Source organism: Hylobates moloch, unplaced genomic scaffold, assembly GCF_009828535.3.
Source record: "Hylobates moloch isolate HMO894 unplaced genomic scaffold, HMol_V3 SCAFFOLD_21, whole genome shotgun sequence".
Lineage (NCBI taxonomy): Eukaryota > Metazoa > Chordata > Mammalia > Primates > Hylobatidae > Hylobates > Hylobates moloch.
In genome coordinates, this window is record NW_026652296.1 from 43,025,434 (window position 1) to 43,038,035 (window position 12,602).

General features: G+C 46.3%; 1 pseudogene; it reads right to left on the bottom strand.

Annotated features, from left to right (window-relative positions):
* Nucleotides 1-582: 582 nt before the first annotated feature.
* LOC116461229 (gamma-glutamylcyclotransferase-like) lies at nucleotides 583-990 on the bottom strand (annotated as a pseudogene).
* Nucleotides 991-12,602: the final 11,612 nt, after the last annotated feature.

Here is a 12,602-nt window from a genome sequence, read left to right on the forward strand (position 1 = left end):
TGAAGATCAGCTCAAGAGAATAATAGCTTCAAGTGTTTACCGAAGGGGTACTCACATGCATTTGTCACACATTCCAGGGCCTCATCACCCTCTTTTTTTGTTTTTGTTTTTGTTCTTTTGTCTTTTGTTTTTTGTTTTTGAGACAGAGTCTTACTCTGCCGCACAGGCTGGAGTGCAGTAGTACCATCTCGGCTCACTGCAACCTCTGCCTCAAGCGATTTTCCTGCTTCAGCCTCCTGAGTAGCTGGGATTACAGGCATGTGCCACCACACCCGACTAATTTTTGTATTTTTTGTAGAGATGGAGTTTCACCATGTTGGCCAGGTTGGTCTCGAACTGCTAACCTCAAGTGATCCACCCACCTCAGCCTCCCAAAGTGCTGGGTAATCACCCTCTTTTATAACATTGCCTAACTCCTAAACCAGTTTCTTTTTATAGTCTGAAAACAAGAATCACCCACGTGCGATATTTCTTCAGAGCACTGTTGAAGATGGATCAAACATGGAGATCCTCCAGATCCCTGTTTTCAAGTGGTATTTTATATTAGTACATAGAATATCCTTAGATATATTCTGTTATGTTCTAATGAGTTTGTGATTCCTTTTTGATGATGTCTTCAATTTCTTCTGAGACCTTTCCTGTACAGTCATTTGGTCCCACGGCTTTTAACTTCTTTTTGTACTCCAGTGGCAAACCATTTTCTTTTGCACCTATGCAAATAACCTTTTTATACTGTGGGGATGGGAACCACTCTTGTAATTTGTCATCAGATAACGTCGACAGGTTATTTCTCTTCCTTCTTGAGTTGAAACATTAACTTCCATGACAACATAAATTCCAGCACTTCTTGCCTGCAGGCGGGCCATGCAGAAGAACGCCACCGAGGGCTTTTGGAGGTGGATCTCTCAGTCAGCAGGTTGCAGTCATAGGGGAAGCACAGAAAACTCTCCTCACCTGGGCCCAGATGTCCTTGCAGCCTGAGTTTGCCATGTCCCACTAGACACTTGCACGGGAGTCTGGAGCAGGGCTGTGAGGAGCCACCACAGAGCGCAGTGCTGTGCCCGTGATCCTGGCCAGTGACTGCCATGCCACCGCCTCGGTGTTAGGGCAATTTTAAACTTTTTGTAGAGATGGGGTTCCACTATGTTGCCCACACTGGTCTCAAACTCCTGGCCTCAAGTGATCCTCCCACCTTGACCTCTCAAAGTGGGGGGATTACAGGCATGAGCCACTGTGCTCAGCCTCAACAACAATCATTTTTTTGAGACAGGTCTCTCATTCTGTGGCCCAGGCTGGAGTGCGATGGGTCAATCTGGGTTCACTGGAACCTCTGCCTCCCAGGTTCAAGCAATTATCATGCCTCAGCCTCCGGAGTAGCTGGGACTATAGGTGTACACCATCACGCTTGGCTAATTTTCGTATTTTTAGTAGAGATGGGGTTTCACCATGTTGGACAGGCTGGTGTCGAACTCCTGACCTGAGGTGATCTACCCTCCTTGGCCTCCCAAAGTGCTGGGATTACAGATGTGAGCCACCTGCCCAGCCTCAGCAATCATTTTTTAACACAATACATGTCAAGCATGGTGCTAGGTGCTGGGGATAAAACCAACATAGGCCTCCCTGCCTGCGTGGAGCTGACATTCTTGTGGATTCTATTACTTCAGTGTCCTTTTCCATACCTTCTGGGGGTTTGCTGGTTAAAGTACCTTGTTCTAAGGCACTCACCCTAGAGTGGGGAGAAGACAGGGACATGGCGTGGACCAAACATCTGAGAGACCCGGAGTCTCTGCCTGACCTATGTCATTCTCATGGCTTCCCAGGGAGCCAGGGAGAGGGCAGGTACTATTCCACTTTACAAACAGAAATGGTGGTCCTATGTCCACCCCACAGTCATCCTAGCATCCAGGAGCAGAAACATACTAAAAGTAATGTTTCCTGTTTTCTGGACAGCTTCCTTCAGTCTTCCAGCAACCAGCATTTGAAATAAAGAAGAATTTAGATTTAATGTAAAGATTGGCTCGTCAAAATTCTTCTATGACACTTCAGATCCCAGTGTAATCCTTGTAGAAATATAACCGTGAAATATACTGTCCCAGTCTTGGTGAAGCCACCAATTCTATCTTGTCTTATCACTCCTTGTGGGCCCTATCCGGGGCTGGGGTCAAGCTAGCCCCTTAGAGAGTCAGAGGAGCACACAGAGAGGGTGATGGAGAGTGACAGGCTGACACACGTGGCTACAGCACTCTGTGTGCCCCCTAAACTTTTTGTTTGGTCTAGAAATCAGCTACCTGATGTAATGATTTTTTTTTTTTTTTTTTTTGAGATAGTCTTGCTCTGTTGCCCAGGCTGGAGTGCAGTGGTGCGATCACAGCTCACTGCAGGCTTGATCTCCTGGGCTCAAGAGAGCCTCCTGCCTCGGCCTCCTGAGTAGCTGGGACTACAGGTGCATGCCATCACATCTGGCTAATTATTTTTTACTTTTAGTAGAGATGATGTCTCACTATCTTGTGCAGGCTGATCTCCAATGCCTGAGTTCAAGCAATGCCCCACAAAGTGCTGGGATTACAAGTGTGAGCCACCTCACCAGGCCATGATGTATCAGTTTTTTATTTTTTTTTATTTTATTTTTTTTTTTTGAGACGGAGTCTCGCTCTGTCACCCAGGCTGGAGTGCGGTGGCGCGATCTCGGCTCACTGCAAGCTCCGCCTCCCGGGTTCACGCCATTCTCCGGCCTCAGCCTCTCCGAGTAGCTGGGACTACAGGCGCCCTCCACCACGCCCGGCTAATTTTTTGTATTTTTAGTAGAGACGGGGTTTCACCGTGGTCTCGATCTCCTGACCTCGTGATCCACCTGCCTCGGCCTCCCAAAGTGCTGGGATTACAAGTGTGAGCCACCGCACCCGGCCAGTTTTTTAAAGCTCCATTAGGAATTGCAATTGAGCTACTGAAACAAAACATGTAGTATATACATTACATGATAATTATCTGAAACCCAGTCTTTCTTATGATCAGAAAGAACAGTTTATGGCATCATTTGGCCGATACTGTTTCTGTAATTCTGATGGCTTGATAGCTAAATCCCTGGACAAATTACCACTTGTCAAATTTCAAAAAGTTAGTGGTAGTTGGCTCCTCAAGTATAGGAAGAACTTGGACGAGCTTTTCCTTCTGAACAAAAAGTTGGGTTTAGAGGTTCACTTGCTCTTCAGCATAACCAAGCTGACATGTGGACCCATAGGTTGATATTGAATGCATTATATGAATTATAAGAAGTGTGCAAAATAAGTTGTAGAACTGAGTGCTTTGCCTACAAATATTCATGACACTACTGTGGGGTTTGAGCTTTCAGATATTTCTGGATTTTTCTAAGGTTGCATTGCATCCCTGTCGTTAATAATGTAAAACAACGTCAGTATGGTGACTTCCCCAGGTCAGGGCTTTGGAGACCAGCAAGATTTACATTCGATGTGAATGTTTGTGCTGCAAACTGTTGGAGACCACACACATGTGCACATACACACTCCCATGCACACATGTGCACACATACACACACTCACATTCGCCTGCCCGTGGCTCAGAATTTACCCAGAGAGGACGCATTTGCTTTATGTGAATATTTTAAGGCGGGGGTAATGACCACATTCCGTAGCCCTGCAGCCTGAAAACAGACTCCTGCTGAGGGAAGTTGGACTGCCAGGGGCAGGGAGTCTCTGTGATTGAGCAGCTGCTGGATGAAATAAGTGTAACCAAAAGAGCAAGTCTCTCTGAGGAGCTCAGCCAGGTGCTTTGCCTCGGTCTCTTTCTGGTGAAAGTTTTGTTCAATGCTGTGAAAATTACACTGCCCTTGAATGAAAAACTGTTTGGGAATGGAGTGAATGGCTAGTCAAAGGCTCCCTATTACCCGAGTGGGTCGGGGTGGTCATGAGGAGTGACTGTGAATCTGCTAGTGGTTCATGGAGGGAAGAAAATGTTCTGAAATTGAATGACGGTGATGGTTGCATGACTCCATAAATACACTTGAAACCATTGACTTCTACACTTAAAATGGGTAAACTTTGTGGCTCGTAAATTGTATCTCAGTAAAGCTATTGGGAAAAAAGCTTTATGTTGATTGCCACAAATTGCTACTTTTCATAGCAGGAACAATAGGCAGAGAAGTGCACATGAGCCAAGTAACATGACTTAACCACTTGGGCCCATTTCAATTTTAAAAAGAGGCTTCTAATTTCTGAATCTGGATTAAAAAAACAAAACCAAAAAAATACGGTTGCTGTGCCTAGTTTAGAGCTTTTATAAATGATGATATTTTGTTAACTCAGGGCTTTACACTGTTGTGGGCCTCCCAAATCCATAGGCCTTGGGATGATAAGAAATGTTTTAATCATGATCTGAATGGTTAAGATCAGTACTAAGGAAGAGGAGCCCCAGTGTAATCCTTGTAGAAATATAACCATGAAATATCCTGTACCAGTCTTGGTCCCCTCCTGCCCCATGAGCTTCTCTCCCAGCCTTATGATTCCACTGTTCTCTTGGATTTTACTCTGAAAATCTAGGGTGGAATGTTCTGGAGTATGAGTTGTTCATGTTAACTGCTGTATTAGTCCTTTCTCACACTGCTGATAAAGACATACTCGAGCCCAGGTAATTTATAAAGGAAAGAAGTTTAACTGACTCACAGTTCCACATGGGTGGGGAGGCTTTACAATCATGGCAGAAGATGAAGGAGGAGCAAAGTCACGTCTTACATGGAGGCAGGCAAAGAGAGAGCTTGTGTAAGGGAACTCCTCTTTATAAAACCATCAGATCTCGTGAGACTTATTCACTATCACAAGAACAGCATGGGAAAGACCTGCCCTCGTGATTTAATTACCTCCCACCAGGTCCCTTCCATGACACATGGGAATTGTCAGAGCTACAATTCAAAATGAGATTTGGGTGGAGATATGGCCAAAGCACCTCAACAGCTTATATCCTACTGACTACGTTGTTGAAATTGAAGTTTCTAGTGATATCTACCACGGGTACGTAACTCTACTGCTTCCTGAATTCTTACCAAGACAGACACATACGAGGTCTCCACTACAAGATGGACACAGAGAGGTAATGTTTGCTTGTGGAAAAGAGCTGCCCTTCCTTACTTCACTGGCAGTTTCAAATGTCAGATGAGGAAAATGCAACCCTCAGTCTACCTCTTGGAGGCTCAGCTGTGGATCTTCTTTTTTTTTTTTTTTTAGACAGAGTCTCACTCTGTCACCAGGCTGGGCTACAGTGGCATGATCTCGGCTCAGTGCAACCTGCGCCTCCCGGATTCAAGCAATTCTCCTGCCTCAGCCTCCCCAGTAGCTGGGACTACAGGCACACGCCACTACACCCTCTAATATTTGTATTTTTAGTAGAGACGTGGTTTCACCATGTTGGCCAGGGTGGTCTTGATCTCCTGACCTCGTGATCCACCCACCCTGGCCTCCCAAAGTGCTGGGATTATAGGTGTGAGTCACCACAGCTGGCTTCTCTGGATTATTTTATTAGGTAACTCAAGGTGTACTAGGAGAGAATGTACCTTAATCTACCATGATGCTTAGCTCTGAACAGGCAGTCTGGGCCGTTTCTACATCTACCAGGAATCTTCCAAATTCAAGAATCATGCAAGACCAGAGTGTGGCCACTGTACAAAGCTTGCTTTGGAAAGCCCAATTACAAGCCTGCTCAAATAAACAACTTCAGGTGTGACAATTCTGGTCTGGAGGCACAAGTGTTCTTCTGGGAAACTGTTTCACCTCGTGCCACATCATAGTTGGGTGAGGTCATCTAAGGAGCCCAGTATGCCCTTGGATGTTTAGGGAAACCTGATGTCACAAATAAAAGTCCTTACAGAAATCAAGTCATTGAGGAAATCAGTTGAGACCATTAAGTTTGAAGAGTGGAGGCTCTGCTTGAGGAGTAGGGAGGGATGGGGAAGGGACAGTCTTTGGCCTCAGGCTATCTTCTCATCAGGAGAAGGGGCAGTCTCTGGTCTCAGGCTGTCTCTTCACAAGGAGAAGGGACAGTGTGTTAATTCCTTAGGACAATTTTCTCTGGGAGAGATGAACAGAAGTGATCGGAAGTTATCAGGAGAAAGGTGACTTCTGAAGATGATCATTTGAATTTTTGCCAAAAGAAGGGGGAAGAGACTCTTATGTGGCAACAGGGAACAATTTGGAGGCAGGAGAAAGAAAAATTTGGCGGAAATAATCATGCCTTTATTTTCATACTGATTAAAGAGTGTGGGGTATTCTTTTAATGCACCTAGGCAAGGAAGATGGGCTGGATCAGTGTTTCTCAGAGTTTAGTGTGCACATGAATCACTACATCTTATTAAAGTACAGATTCTGATTCAGAAGGACTGGAGTAGGGCTGATACCCTGCATATCTAAAAAGCCCTCAGGCTATGACCACACTTTGAATAGTGAAGATCTGGAGATTGGCCTTACTGCATATTGAGCTTTAAAAGAAAACTCAACATGGCCCTTGGTAAGGAGCAGCCTCCTAATGCTATTGGACAAGGAGGATTTTTCCCCGTACTTGGCAAGTCAGTTATTAAAATAACAGTAAGGGCTTATTAAAATAACAGTGAGGGCTTATGCCTGTAATCCCAGCAGTTTGGGAGGCCAAGGCAGGCGGATCAAGAGATCAGAAGTTTGAGAGCAGCCTGGCCAATATGGTGAAACCCCGTCTCTACTAAAAGTACAAAAATTACCCAGGTGTGGTGGCATGGGCCTGCAGTCCCAGATACTCAGGAGACTGAGGCAGGAGAATCGCTTGAATCCAGGAGGCAGAGGTCACAGTGAACTGAGACCATGCCACTGCACTCCAGACTGGGCAACAGAGAGAAACTCCGTCTCAACAAAAACAAACAAAATAACAGTAAGGCTGATTGCCTAGAGATTAGCTGCTTGAGGAGAACCTCCTGCTACATATATATATATATGTCAGGCCTCTGAGCCCAAGCTAAGCCATCATATCCCCAGTGACCTACACGTATACATCCAGATGGCCTGAAGCAACTGAAGATCCACAGAAGTGAAAATAGCCTTAACTGATGACATTCCACCATTGTGATTTGTTTCTGCCCCACCCTAACTGATTAATGTTCTTTATAATCACCCCCACCCTTAAGAAGTTTCTTTGTAATTCTCCCCACCCTTGAGAATGTACTTTGTGAGAGCCACCCTCTCCCCCAAAACATTGCCTGTAAGAACCAATGATAATCCCACCACCCTTTGCTGACTCTTTTCGGACTCAGCCCGCCTGCACCCAGGTGAAATAAACAGCCGTGTTGCTCACACAAAGCTTGTTTGGTGGTCTCTTCACATGGGCATGCGTGAGACTATATATATACATATGCTTCCTACTGCTACTGTGATAAATTGCCACAAACCTAAAGGCTTGACATAACACAAATTCATTATCTCACAGTCTGGAGGCCTGAAGTCTGAAATGGGGCTGAGTGAGCTCAAATCAAGGTGTGGTCAGGAAGGCTGCGCTCCTTCTGGAGACTGCAGGAAGGAACTTCCCTTTCCAGCCTCTGGAGGCTGCCTGCATTCCTCAGCTCTTGGCTGTCATCCTCCATCTTCAAAGCCAGCAATGGCGGGTGGAATCTTTCTGGGGCTGCCTCCCTCTTTCACTCTATAATGGGCCTTCTGATAACCCCAGCTAACCTCTGCATCTCAAGTCAGCTAACAAACTTAATACCTACTTGCCATCCATATAATGTAACAGCCACAGGTGCTGGGGATCATGGGGGGCATTATTCGCATGTATAATAAAATATATAATATAATATAATACCCCTGCCCTCTTTTAACATAAATGGTAGCAAACCACACACTGTTCTGAATCTTGTTCTTTTGGCTTAATACATGGTATAGGTGGTTCCAATTAAGTACATAAATACTGAGCTTTTTCCCCTTTACATTGAACTCATCAATACTACTCTTTTTTTTGAGATGGAGTCTCGCTCTGTCGCCCAGGCTGGAGTGCAGTGGCGCAATCTCTCTCTGCTCACTGCAAGCTCCACCTCCTGGGTTCATGCCATTCTCTTGCCTCAGCCTCCCAAGTAGCTGGGACTACAGGCACCCGCCACCACGCCAGGCTAATTTTTATATTTTTAGTAGAGACGGGGTTTCACCGTGTTAGCCAGGATGGTCTTCATCTCCTGACCTCGTGATCCGCCCACCTCAGCCTCCCAAAGTGCTGGGATTACAGGCGTGAGCCATCGCTCCTGGCCAAACTCATCAATACTTCTATTTGTTATGGTCTATTTCCCAGTAAACCTCAGCCTGCTAAGACCAGCTCTAGATTTAAATAATAATTGGATCTCATCATCGTGTCTCTGGCGCCTTCCTGAGAAATCTTCAACAGCAAGCTTGGTGAAAAGTGCTAGATGAAATGGCAGGCTTACCGGGGCCTGGCCCTGAGGCCAATACTTAGTAAACCACTTCAAACAGGACTGTTTTGTGACCGTGCCCAGCTGCGTGGCAGGGAGGGATCAGGCATCAGGCAGCTTCTCTCTGTGTGGGCCTTGAATTCCCAGAGGGCCTGTCTGCTCTCGTCTTACCTGTCCCTGCTGTTAAAGATCAGAAGCTCAAACCCATGCCGCCTCCTCCAAGCAAAGGACAACCAAAGACTGGGCCCACAGGGATCACCGTGAAGGCCAAGGAAATCTATGGGAGTCAAGGGTGTTTTCACACAGAGAGGAGACTAGTCCAGGCATTTAAACACACAACATCCACAGAGACCATTTTTCCCCAGGTCAGGGCAGTTTGCATTAAAGGTACAGCATAGCCATGTGGATAGAGGCTTTAGAGAACTCAGGGCAGGGCAGGGGGCAGCACATGTATTCTAGAAAGGGCCAGACAGGGAATATTTTAGGCTTTGCGGGCCATGTGGTCACTATTGCTACTACTCAACTCTGTCACTGTAGCATGAAAGGAATCATAGATGATACGTACACCAATGGATGTGGCTGTGTCCCAATAAAACTTTATTTACAAAAATAGGAGGCAGCAAAGTAAATTACAAAAATGGCCACAGAGTTTTTCTCTTCTTTTTTTTGAGACAGAGTCTTGCCCTGTCACCCAGGCTGGAGTGCACTGGCACCCTCTTGGCTCACTGCAACCTCCACCTCCCAGGTTCAAGAGGTTCTTGTACTTCAGCCTCCCAAGTAGTTGGGATTACAGGCACCCGCCACCATGCCTGGCTAAATTGTGTATTTTTAGTAGAGACGGGGTTTCACCGTCTTGGCCAGGCTGGTCCCGAACTTGAGACCTCAGGCGATCTGCCCTCCTCAGCCTCCCAAAGTGCTGGGATTACAGGCGTGAGCCAGAGCACCCGACCACTTTCCTTTGTATTCATGCCCTTTGCAGTGTGACTTTTCAGCTCCTCTCAAGATGTGGGCTCTTTTTTCCTACTCCTTAAATCTGGGCTGACCTTCTGACTTGTTCTGGCCAAAAGAATGTGGCAAAGTAATATTGTGCCAGTTTTGAGGCAGACCTCCACAAGCCTTGGCCTTTCTATTGCCTTTCTCTCTGTTCCACCTGTCTCCCACTCTCAACACCACCTCCATCCTCCTACATGTAAATAAGCCCAGGCTAGCCTGTTGGAGGCTGAGAGACCACATAGATCAAAAATTCCCGGCCGGGCGCGGTGGCTCACGCTTGTAATCCCAGCACTTTGGGAGGCTGAGGCGGGCGGATCACGAGGTCAGGAGATCGAGACCACAGTGAAACCCCGTCTCTACTAAAAATACAAAAAAATTAGCCGGGCGTGGTGGCGGGCGCCTGTAGTCCCAGCTACTCGGAGAGGCTGAGGCAGGAGAACGGCGTGAACCTGGGAGGCGGAGCTTGCAGTGAGCCGAGACTGCGCCACTGCACTCCAGCCTGGGCGACAGAGTGAGACTCCGTCTCAAAAAAAAAAAAAAAAAAAAATTCCCATCTCCCTAGCCAACAGCCAGCCAACTCCCAGAAGCCAAGGTGCCTCGCTGACCTGTAGCTGGCCACAGACACAAGAGGAAGAAGCCCAGCAGAAACCAGAAGGACTGCCCAGTTGAGTCCAGCCTCAGTTACTCACAGAACCACAAGCAAATAATATAGGTGGTGATTTTGAACCACTAGATTTTAGGGTGTTTTTATACAGAATTATTGTGGTAATAGAAAAGTGATACGATGGGGTAATACAACTCTTATACTTCACAGAGTTGTGGAGGAAATTAAATGAGATGGTCTTTGTAAAACTGGGTTCCTGAATGAGGCAGCTTTCCAAAAATGTTCATTATTATTCTTGGCCTGAGGCAGTGTGCCCCATGTGAAAATCAAAACCATGATCTCAGCCACATTAATTGTGCTGGAAATGGACTCCACTTGAGCATCCAGTCAGCTACTTGTGGACCACATGTGGCCCCCCCTCTACAGAAGCCTGGGCCCTGCCTAAAATTTCTAACAAAACTTTTTTTTTTTTTTTTTTTTTTTTTTGACAGAGCCTCACTCTGTTGCCCAGGCTGGAGTGCAGTGGCACTATCTGGGCTCACTGTAACCTCCGCCTCCCAGGTTCAAGTGATTCTCTTGCCTCAGCCTCCCGAGTAGCTGGGACTACAGGCACCCGCCACCATGCCCAGCGAATTTTTGTATTTCTAGTAGAGATGGGGTTTCACCGTGTTGGCCAGGCTGGTTTTTGAACTCCTGACCTCAGATAATTCGCCCACCTCAGTCTCCCAAAGTGCAGGGATTACACACATGAGCCACCACGCCCAGCCCTAACAAAACCTTTTTAAAGTTATATAATTACCAGACACTCATGAGTGAGATGAGAAGGGCTCTGTGAAGTTTGGTGAACATATACTAATACTGGACTCACCTGCCAAATATGAGGGATCTACCAAAAGATAGCAGACAGGTTTCAATAGTCTCTTCACGTTCAAGGAGAAACTCAGTGTGCCCAGCTTCCTAGAAGATCTGCTGGCCCTCCAGAAAAATGCCAAGTTTGCATGCACTAGACATAAGGTGTGAACAGCTGGAGACCAGCCTTAACAGCCACTGTGGAAGAGTGTTCAGCAGAATGGATCTTGGAGGATCTGTGGTGCTACTTGACTCTGATTAAAATTATAATTTCAGAAGTGATTCATGGATTTGGCACCAATACAACAGGTTATATGTGCAAGCATACTGTTTGCTGCTTTGTTTGTAGGCAAAAAACTGGAAACTGCCAGAATATCAACCAATAAGAGATGGTTGAAGAAACTGTGATACTTACACACATATAGAATACTATGCAGCTCTATTTAAAAGTAAATTAAATCTATGTCTTTTGGCCTGAAGGGATGTCTATGATGTATTGTGAAGAGAAAAATCAGCCAGATGCGGTGGCTCATGCCTGTAATCCCAGCACTTTGGGAGGCCAAGGTGGGCGGATTGCTTGAGGCCAGGAGTTCAAGACCAGCCTGGCCAACACGGTGAAATCCTGTGTCTACTAAAAATACAAAAATTAGACAGGCATTGTGGTACAACCCTGTGATCCTAGCTACTCAGGAGGCTGAGGCAGGAGAATCACTTGAACCCAGGAGGTGGAGGTTGCAGTGAGCTGAGATCATGCCACTGCACTCCAGCCTGGATGACGGAGCAAGATTTAAAAAAAAAGGAGAAAAATCAAGCTGCACAATAATTAATGCACAGAGAATGACTCCATTTTAATAAAACAACAAAATCCCATTTTAAGTGTATAAGAATGCGTCCAGGTTTGTGTGGATGTGGAGAAGGTGTGGAAGGAATTCGTCCAGGTTTGTGTGGGTGTGGAGAAGGTGTGGAAGGAATTCACATAGGTTTGTGTGGGTGTGGAGAAGGTGTGGAAGGAATTCGTCTCCATTTGTGTGGGTGTGGAGAAGGTGTGGAAGGAATTGTCTAGGTTTGTGTGGGTGTGGAGAAGGTGTGGAAGGAATTCACATCTAGGTTTGTGTGGGTGTGGAGAAGGTGTGGAAGGAATTCACATAGGTTTGTGTGGGTGTGGAGAAGGTGTGGAAGGAATCGTCAAGGTTTATGCGGGTGTGGAGAAGGTGTGGAAGGAATTCACATAGGTTTGTGTGGGTGTGGAAGCAATTCGTCTAGGTTTGTGCGGGTGTGGAGAAGGTGTGGAAGGACACATCCCTGGAGGACTGGAGTAGGGGGAGATGATTAGCTTTTCCTTTCTGCTTATTTTTTATTTGGAAATAACTGCAAACACAGAAAAGTTGCAAAAATAAAAACAGTACGAAGAATACCTATAAACCCTTTACTCAGATTGCTGTGCATTCCTTTCCTACCTACTACTCTCCTCCTTCCCCCACTCCTTCCTCCATCCCTGTCTCTTTCACTCATAATTTCTGCCCCGTGTGTGCGCATACACACACACACTCACACACACACACACACTCACGTGTGGGACAATGTCCCAGTTCCTGACCAAGGCCTTGTGTTTTTTCCACTGTCTTGTGCCTCTACTATTGCTGCGGGAAAGCATTCTCCTGGGGCCTGTTGTAGTGCTGCCATGAGACCAGAAGGAACATGTGTGAGGCAAACCTGAGCCCATCAGCACAA